This window comes from Accipiter gentilis, chromosome 20 (assembly GCF_929443795.1).
Source record: "Accipiter gentilis chromosome 20, bAccGen1.1, whole genome shotgun sequence".
Lineage (NCBI taxonomy): Eukaryota > Metazoa > Chordata > Aves > Accipitriformes > Accipitridae > Astur > Astur gentilis.
Window position 1 is genome coordinate 17,748,805 of NC_064899.1, and position 10,016 is coordinate 17,758,820.

A 10,016-nucleotide genomic window follows, 5' to 3' on the forward strand; every position below is an offset into this window, starting at 1 on the left:
AACTCAAATTCAGCTGGTAACAAGCCTCAGGCCTGAGATTTACAGGCTTGGCAAAATTCACCAATAAAATTGGCCTCTTATGAGCGTGAACGCAGCATTCTCAAGTAGACTAGCCTGCTGTGTAAAGGAAACATCTGCGTGGACAATACACCAATGTTTCTAAGGTGTTATTACTTGAAATGCTGCTTCCGTGGAGGAGTCGTAACATATACCTTGTTACTGCTGCCTCTATTACCAGGGAGGAATCTTACATCAGCTGTCAAGATGCCAATAACAAGTGACCTAGTGGACATCTCAGTTTATAAGCTTTGCACCAGACAACCACCAGTTTGGCAGTGAAAAACATAAAGAAGTTTTTATTCTTTCCCCCCCCCCCCCCCCCCCCCCCCCAAAAGCCATCACTACACTAAAATAAGATCACTGGTTGATAGCAGATTCCGTAACAAAGCTAAAAATCATATTTAACAAAAAGTAACAATCATAGACAATTCAAATTATGACTGGGTTTTAAAATGGACTTTCATATATTTAAGCCTATTGTTTTTCTCAGAATTCAGCTTTATATCTTATTCCCCAAAGTGCCTGCATGCACTCTAGTCTTTACTACCTTGAATAATGCCATTTCTTCAACAAGACTATTTGTTGACTCCAGTAACAAGCAGATGATCAAGTGTTTATGCCAAGTTAAGATACATACTACATACATATCTTGCAAGTTATCAGTTGTTAGTTTTATATATATATTAAAAAAACAAACCAAACCAAACACTTCCTGAAAGTATTCTAATACACATTTTACAACACAGCATCTGCATCTAAAGCATCAGCAAAGATAAAGTGTGTATGCATTTTGCATCTAAGTACACATAGGTATATAACAAGAAGTGAAGTTAAATGTAACAGGAATTGGGTGCCTGTGTTTCTCTGTGTCAACAAATATCATTGTACATTGTTTGAGACGTGTTTTTCAGAGGAGATTCAGCAATATCTGCCAAAGATGGCCCTGGCCTGAACTCCTAGTGTTACATATGTTAAAAATTTGGAGAACTCGCATGCATTTCATGCCAACCTTTTGCTCTCTAACAAAGTGAACCAAAATACCAAGATGAAAACCTCTGTTTTTCTTGTCTTGACTTGTCTTGATCACCGAGAGAACTTATATAGTGAGACATCATCAACTGAAAACTAACCACACAGTGAAAAAAAGGACTGCAGGTATCACACTTAACTCAAAGGTCTTCTCCAACTTTTTAGAGAATTCATCCTTCGTACAGAAGTATCTAAAAAAATTGATAAGATTTCTGCGGACAACTAAACAGTCAATTTTACAGCAGTGCTATGGCATGTGGTAGTCTGTAGGAAATGCTGGAGGATGGCAGAGGTTTGCTGACCAAGAAGTTCAGCACTGGATCCTGCAAGACACTAACCGCCACCATCCACCAATATTAGAATAAATGAGGCTGCCAAGTACTTGCGTTTATCAGCCTGGTGTGGCATCAGGGTCAGGGGCTTCTTTCGTTTTTACTGGAATTACAGAGCACGATGAGTTAGAACATAAATGCCCTAGAGATTCACATTTCAGTACAACAGACTTTGGCACACTTTGTACTTGGCACCACACATACCCAGCTCAGGTGTGCAACTTTTTGTCTGTGGTCTCTCATTTTTTTTCAGATTTGCAGTTCAGTTTTCTCTTTTGTACCAACCTAGGGAAAAAACAGGGCTCTATCTAGCTTTTCTGGTTAACGCAAGCCTCTGAAGTGGCCTTTCCCATCCTAAAGCTTATATGATATTATTTCTTCAGTGATATGAAGCTCTAAAATGTAAAATTGTCATAATAGTCAACTACCAAACTGAAAAGAGAAATCTGACTGTAAACAACAGCTTGTTTTATACTCTTAATGACAGACTGTCCATAATCTCTTCACACAGGATTAAGGAAGGATTAAAGCAGGGGGCAAATAGAGGACAATATACAATAACTTGAAAGAATCTAGTAATTTGTGGAAATTTAGAAAAGCTGAACAAGTACTAAATAATTTAAGCAAATTTTCACTTTTACTATATTACTGGTGTTTTATTTTAAGCACTAGCAACAATTTTAAATTATTTTAGATGCCTGAATTACGTTTCAAAACGTAATGAATAACAGCAAATCATCTGCATTTCTGCTGTACAAGTAGTATGCATTACCAAAAGTTTTACATTTGCATGCTAAGTAGGCTACTCTCAAGTTAAAATACAAACTAGGATATATGACCTGATAAAGACGTCCCACACAGATCAGCAAAACACAGCCCAATTTCACCAACCTGTTTACAGTAACTGCTGAAATCACCAAAACTGTTCACAGAGCATGGCACTACTCTCAATGATCCAAACTAGCAGTATCGCACAGTACAGAATGTATCCCGATAGAAATTTTAGAAGTTAAACCCACAGCCACAAACCAACAAACAAATAAATTGTTGCTACAAGAACCTGCTTTGTAGTGACTGTATGTTACTAAAGCTGACGGTAATCAGGTCCATGACAGGTGGATCCAGTTCTCGAGATTAACTACAAATCCATTACTCTAATCAAAGACCAGTGGTTATTTAAAAGCATGACTGCTCAGCTGCAAGCAAGAAGCTAACAACATGGCAATAAATATTTGTATTTTCAAATAGAATGCCTTAGATATGTTTTCTTAAAAAAGACTCTTCAGAAGTCTACAACGTTGTTTTACTTATTTGTATCGGGCATTCAGGATGGGGCATATCAAAAAGCAGGAACTCCAGTTTGCTGGAAGTATTTTCCCTCACGTTGTTCCAAACCAGCCTTGGCTTCGAACCCAAATGACCCACACCGACTTTTTCAGGATGTTTCTTAACAGCGACCTGCCTGTGCCGCTGCTCCGTGCCAGCAAGGTTACCTCTTCCCACCCCCGCGAAACCTCTTCCCGCAGCGCATCGAGCGGTACGGCCAGTTTCAGGACAGTAATGGTTTCGGGGAGACCTGCTGCCAGACTTTCAAGTCTCCAGCCTTGGGCGGCGTCCAGAAGGAACACAGACTACTCATCTTTCAACACCTCCGCACCACTGTAAGTTTCCACAAACGCCCACTTCCACGCCAACTTTCGCTTCACCTGACGACATTCGGTTACCTCTCACGAGCGCGCAGTTACCTTCCTTCGGACACGCTCACGGCGGAAAGGGGAGCGCGACTCTCCTCTCAGGCCACGAAACTCAAGACCGCCTGGCCTGGCAGCTTCACCCTGGCTCTCCTAAATAAAAATTCACCTCCTCCTCCTCCTCCTCCTGGCCCTGAACACTTCAGGCTGCCAAGGCCCGGACCTGCCCTACTGGAGCCACGGCAGGCGGGATCCCAGCCTCCACCGATCCGGAGCCCCCTTTCTCTCCCGAGCCCAGCACGACAGAGCGGGCTAGCTCCTCACACACGCGGGGGACGGGCCGCTAGCGACCGGCCCGCCTCGGCTCAGCCTGGGGGGCTGACAGAACCCGTCCTCTTCAGGGACGGACGACGCACCCCGGCCGCTCCCTTCAGGCCGGTGACACCCCGGGACCACCCCAAACCGCCCGGCCCCGGGCAATCACGGACGCCCGCCGCCCCCTCTGGAGACCCAACCGCTTCCCCGCCGCCGAATCCCCGAGCGCGGCCGCCCACTCACTGCGGAGCCAGCCGGGCGGCCGAGACCCCGGCCCGCCCGCCCAACCGCCACCACCGGGCCGCTCTGCCTCGTCGCCGGGGCGACGGCGCCGGGGCCGAAGGGGGAGGGAGGGGCCTGCCGCTGGCCCCGCCCCCGGCCCTGGTCACGTGGCGAGGGAGGGAGGGGCGGGGGGTGCGTGGGAGCGGAGGGTGCGTGGGTGGAGGACACGGAGGGCTGTGGGTGTGCGGGGGGGGGGGGGGCGGGGAGGGGGCAAGAGCCGCGCTGCAGAGGAGGGGGAAGGCGGTGACAAGCCAAAACGGCGTGGGGAGGCGCGGGGTGTGCCAGAGGGGCTGCGCCCGGCGGCGGGAGTCACGACACCCGTGTCCTGAAGGTGGCACCACGATAACACGAGATCGTCACCTCGATCGAAACTGTCACTGTTAACGGGAACCGGAATTATGTGTCATGTAAAGCCACCAGCTGAGCCACCGCGTAGTCAGGGTGTGTACGGAACTCCCTATCTGTAATATTCACAGCGGTAACGAAGTCCGAAGTTACTTTTTTCCCTGATGGTTTGGTTTTTTGTTTAATCATTTATTGTAAGCAATTTATTAAAATGCACATTGCTAAGACTGATGCAGGGGGGAAACTTTGAATGCTATATGTACTCTAAAATATATGTGTTTCTAGTACAAAAATAATCGTGAAGTTTCTTCTCCGTCCTTTGTAACCCCCATTTCTCCAGTGCGTACAGGAGGCACGGTTAATAAAAATTGTGTATTTAGTGTCTGAGTCAGAGACTAGTTTCGGCAGTGAAGTCTCATTTTAACCTTCAATTCCCAACATTAGTTTCGACTTCCTATTTTTTAACGTTTTTGAGAGCGACAGGCAAGAAAAGGAGATCTTTTCAGCACGGTAACTACTAGAGGCACCATGGAGGGAAAGGCAGGAAATTGTTTTAGAAATTCAGATTCATATCTGCTTCACCAAGCTGGCAGCTCGGGCTTGCTGAGCAAAACCGGGAAGCTATCTCAATTACACCTTTCCCCCCACTGCCCCCAGCTCCCGTCCTCATTAACTGGTGTGGTAACTTCGTGATGGTTTAAGCACTGTTGACAGATTAATTGGTTCTACCTCAAGTCAACTGGGTGGAACGTGGGGCTATGGGAATCGGTTTTCTGGAATCCAAAGGATTCGACCACTCACACGTAGTTTGCTGAAATGAAAGCCCAAGAAAAGAACAGTATATTTTCTGAAACAGAATATGCCCATTTCCTTTATTGAAATAAAACACCAGAGGTGCCTCCCGGGTAAAATGGAAGTTCAAAGGTGAGACTTGGACGTGAGAAGGGAGAAGGTACCATCATCCACACGGGCAGAATTCAGGCAGCGATTCAAGAGGAGCTGATCATACGTAGCAAAGCACTGAACCATGCCTTCAGCCGTAAGGATGAGTTTGAACGCTACTGTTACACGTACACCTTACCTGCGTGGAAGCACCTCTCCACCGTCAGTGGAAACGGTGGGATGTCCCCTCCCTGCCCTCGTGTCCTTTCCTCGCCCTCCCCTCAGCTTAGCCTTGCCCCACGGCTGCCCTTCTTGCCCACTGGTGGGCTCCCTCCTCCTCCTCTGGCGCTGCCAGCCAATTTCCACAGATAACCCCCCGGCTACCTTCCCCTGCAGGGCCGTGGGGCTAACGAGAGGCTTCCTGGGACCTTGCCGGGCTTGCGTGCCTGAGTGCTATGTGGCCTGTAAGACTGGTTTGTGTGACTGTAATCCCTTCTCCAAGGCGATTAGACCGTGGAAGGGAAGGAAGGTACAGCTGCTTTAGCGCTCTTATCTGGGCAGGCCCTAGAACAATGTTCTTGGTTGCTCCTGGGGCATTTCTAGTCTAATTACAGTCCCTTGTAAGAGCTCTGGCACAAGCAAGGGGTCTGATGTTTAAATAAGTTCAGTATTAGTTTTGCACAGGTGCAACACTTAAGTCTAAATTCTGTTATGGGGACCTCGTGTCTGTCAATTGTTGGTACTTTCTGTAACGCTCCCCAGCGTTTCACGCGTGTGACGACAGAAAGGCTTGTAGACAGCACTTGCCAGTGTTTAAGCCAAACTGCAACATGGTGCGGGAATTGCAGGACGAGCACTGCAACCCGGTCACTTAACACTTCATTTTGTCATAACGACAGGAGAGAGGTGCCGTGCTGTGCTCTTGCTATGAACCAGGAAACCAAAGGAAAAGCAACAGGCTGGAACAAAAAGACCCAGGAACCGCAGCCGTGTTTGTGAGCCTTGCGAAAGGACCTCCAAGAACATCCTCATGCACCTGCTTCCCCGCTCGTTTTACACAACAACATGAGCAGATCCACTGCTAATTTTCTGTTGAAAGAACCTTCTTTGGCTGTGGTCCTTAAAGGTGTTGACGCTTTGCTCAAATGCCAGCCTAAGTACCTGAAACTGGCTTCTCCTAAATGCCATCGCAAGTGCCAGCATGCGTGTTGAAGCTCATAGGGGCTGTGTAAACTTCATTTGGTTCCTGTTTGTTTGAGTGAGTTTAAGCCAAATGAGCGACGTTTCTGTGCGATACTTATTTGCACCTGCATCACCCCACTGATCTTTGTGTTGCATATGGACTCTTGTGAGCCCACAGAGGTGTCCTGTTGAAATGCATTCTTCGTTTTGCACAGTCCCAACTGTAGGGCTACATAAACTGTAACTGGTTCACCCTCCCCTTGCAGGGGAGTGACAGGCAGATATTCACTTTACTCAGCCAGAACACCGAAGGCAGTTATCCAGACATGGGATATCACCGTACACCGGTCTCGTTACTTCTCAGGCAGAGGGGTTTTAACAGGCCTGGACTAACTTCTCACTCTGTGCGTTGGGAGGAATTACTCCAACATTAAATATCCCAGTTCTCCCCTTTTTATCTGCATGTAATTGCTACTGACAAGTGTGGGAATGACGTGAACTTTCCTAAATGCATCTCTAGAAATGCGTTGTGCATCCTGCTAAATGGTGTCTCTCAGGAAACACGATCTACTTTTGTGAATGGGAGGAGCTGGGTTGTACTAGATAGCTTCCCCAAAAAAGACACAAAGAAAACCCCTAGAAATCCAGAAAAAATCCCAGAAAATCCCCAGGAAAAAGCCCCAACCAGTCTCAGAAATCATCTTCTGTTCTGTTGCATCATCAGCGTCTGTAGAATACCTCTGGTTTCCACCCGCAGAGCTCGGAGGAAAGCTTGCCTCTCTCTTTAAAGATGATAGTCCGTACCCCAAAATGAGGAGAACGACTACTTCAAGCTCAGGAAGCCCAAACCAGCCAAGCTTCTGCATGCCTTGTTTATAGCATTTAGTGTATTTGAAAAGCCCAGAGGTAACCTGCTTTTTGAAGAGGAGCATGGGCTGAGCAAATTGCTCAGACTCTCACCGGAGATCTTTGGCAGGACTGGGTGGACACACGTGGCCGCGGCGCGGGACGGCGTGCCAGGCTCCGTCCTCCCAGCGCGAGGAGATGGGACCACAAATTGATGCCCGTGTGTAATTGCGCCCGTCAGATGCATGATATATGGCTGTGTTCAGCGGGGACGCAGTTGAAAAACATTGTCACACGGCCTTTTGTCTCTGGGAGGCATCCGTTCAACGCTTGGGCTTTTAAACTTTGCCATTAAGAGGCTGCTATTTTGGTACAAAGGGCAGCCTCCGCATGGGGACAGATGGTACTTTACCTCAGTAGGGCCCTTGTAGCCCATGTGAAGCCGGAGCCACAGGTGGTCAAGGTTTGAAAGTGCCTTTTCCCCCAACCATCTGTGAGTTGGCTATAACAACTGGAATGTTTCAGGTGAAGACGTCTGCCGCAGTACAGGATGCAGGCTGGCAAGGGGCTCCTCTCATGTGCTCAAGGCAGGACCAGAAACCACGCTTGAAGGGGGTGGTTAATGGAAGAGAAGATGCTTACTCAGGGCCTGAAGGGAGCACATCTTTCTTCAGGAGGCTGCTTTGCTTGAGAAACATGCTTTTAAAGTCAATTGTGCAGCTATAGAAACCAACAAGGAGGCTTTCAATTTCAGCTTTTTTTGTTATAGAAGCTCACATTGCCTTTACATTTCTATATTTTGGAGAGAAAATTATGTACAACACTAGACTTTACCCATCTGATCTTTTATCTGAAAAAGGTAATGCACAGATACCTTGTCCCAGACACTCACGCATGAAAAGGAACAAAGTGAAGAAAGACTGTAATAACATTTGGAGTGGTTTTATTTGTTCTAGTGTTACAGATGATGCGGTGAGGTAATACCTACTGTAGCTTTTTACTGCGCTTAAACAGTTGTCAAGTTCATTAGGAATAAGCCCACACCCAAAAAGTAGCATCTTAACACAATTGGCTGCATTTTAATTGATGTACGAAGTTCTCCTTAAACAGCTATGTTTAAGAGCATAGCATAACAATTTAAGCATACAGCTACAATGACAACTTTCATACCAGCAATATTAACAGCACAAAACCCCCACAGCTTGTCTGAATGTTTTAATACACTTGAACCTTGAGTTGTGGTTGTCTAACTCCTCTAAAGTTAATATAAATTGGAGCAATTTACAGCTTTAAAATTTTGACTTTTGTGTCTGCTCTGAATCGTTCCAGAGTTTTTAGTCATTTTGTTTGGCCTTATTCCCCTCCAACATGTTTCTTTTTCTTTTAAGCTTAGAAAGCTGTAAATCTTAATTTTTATTCCACACACCAAACACCTCAATATGATTTGGAGTACAGATGAGAAATCTCAGGGCATAGTGTTATATATTCCTAAATTCTAAAGCTTTGCATCAGTCCGAGTGGTAACTTTTTCCTTTTTTTTTTTTGTTTACTATATGCACTAATTATCAAACTGAGGCTGCTCACCTGAATGCTCTTGTCAGTAATTTAGAACACCTGGTAGACAAATTGCCATAAGGGTTTAACAAAAGCCAAATGAGGTATACAGCAAATAGCCTAAAAGACAAGGTAAACATGCTGCAGATGAATTCATTTAGTCTTTTTGTAAATTCCAGCTTCACATGGCTTGAATTTTTAAAATGCTGAACAATCCAGTGCAGAAACAGAATGCTATTAGCTAAATTCCTGTGGGGCTCAATTTCACATATCAGACTGCATACATTGTTCTGATAAAAAATACAAACAGTAAGAAAATAAACTACAGCAGAAATAATGATTTAAAAAACTCAGGTATTTGTACACTGTGCCTTGCAAGTAAGATTTGTTTACCAGTTTGATGATAGCGTAACAAGGTTCTGTGTGTTGAAGCCAGCTAGCCCGCTGCTCACATTAGTTTACACGGTACTTTGTTTTCAACCATGATTTCATGATTATTGAAAGGGTACAGTACCATACCATTACTCAAAACATAGCAAAAATAAACATAAACCAGATTTTTTTTTTTTTTAAAAAGTGTCCAAAAAGTTAAAGATACATGGTAACTTAATAAAAAGAAGAAATTTTGTAACCCTGACCAATCCCCTGTGCCTATAAAGCTCCATTGCTCAGCACACATGGTTCAGGTACAGGTTCCATTCCCCAGTACTAGGCAGCTTTCAAAATGCCTAAGTTTTAAGCCAGCAGTACCCCTCTGTTTCTTCTTCTTCCTGGCCTAATGGAGAATTAGTTCAATTAGCTAAGAATCTGGGGATGCAAGTCCCTATGTTTTCTTTGTTTAGCTAAGTGTGTCCGGAGATTTTGTTTTCTGACCTCTCAGTTTGTTGGTTGCTTCATTTCCAGGAGAACAATGCTGTCATGGAGAGTTACGATAGCAGAGAGAAAAATGACTAGAAGTCCCTTGGAGGAAGGAAAAAGATCTAATGGAGATGCAGTGCAGAAAGGCAACCAGGGAAGGTGCATTCAACACTGACCCGTACTGCTAAGCAGCTAGGATGTTCCATTTTCAGACAGGATGGAGTTGTATGTGTGGGTAAAGTGCATTTCTGCAGCGATGCTTGTGCAGTATTGGTCTGACCAGCGCGCCAGACCCTTTCAGACAACAAGCAGTTTCACTGCAAGTTGTTTTCAGGACCATATACGTAACCCTGACACCCACACGATGCCAGGCATGCTTGGTGGGGGTCACCTTACCCTTCTTGCCTCCAGGTCCAGTGTTGCAGGGAGTCGGCTCTCCGTGGCAGTGGGGCTATCCCTGGGCTTTCCTTTTTGCATAGAAAGGCTGGACAGTCTCTACTCTTGATGCGGGGGATCAAAAAGCAACACGAAGTCAGCATGTAGGTTTTTCATTTCTCATTTCAGAGAAGCCTAGCTGGTCTTTCCATTCATCAAATGGGTTATGGCAGGTGAATGGACCATTCAGGTGAATTATTCTGCA

The 10,016-nt window shown here is 45.6% G+C and overlaps 1 protein-coding gene across 8 annotated transcripts in view; it reads right to left on the reverse strand.

Annotated features, from left to right (window-relative positions):
* Positions 1-3,708, reverse strand: part of MAK (male germ cell associated kinase) — a 32,706-nt gene extending 28,998 nt beyond the window's left edge. For 7 of the 8 annotated variants that reach the window (XR_007508950.1, XR_007508951.1, XR_007508949.1 and 4 more), the window contains exon 1: positions 2,313-3,282. The gene's annotated coding sequence lies outside the window, so the exon portion shown is untranslated. Of the gene's footprint in view, positions 1-2,312; positions 3,283-3,670 lie in introns of those variants that run through there. The other variant, XM_049824006.1, reaches the window with a different exon arrangement.
* Between the last annotated feature and the right edge of the window lie 6,308 nt (positions 3,709-10,016).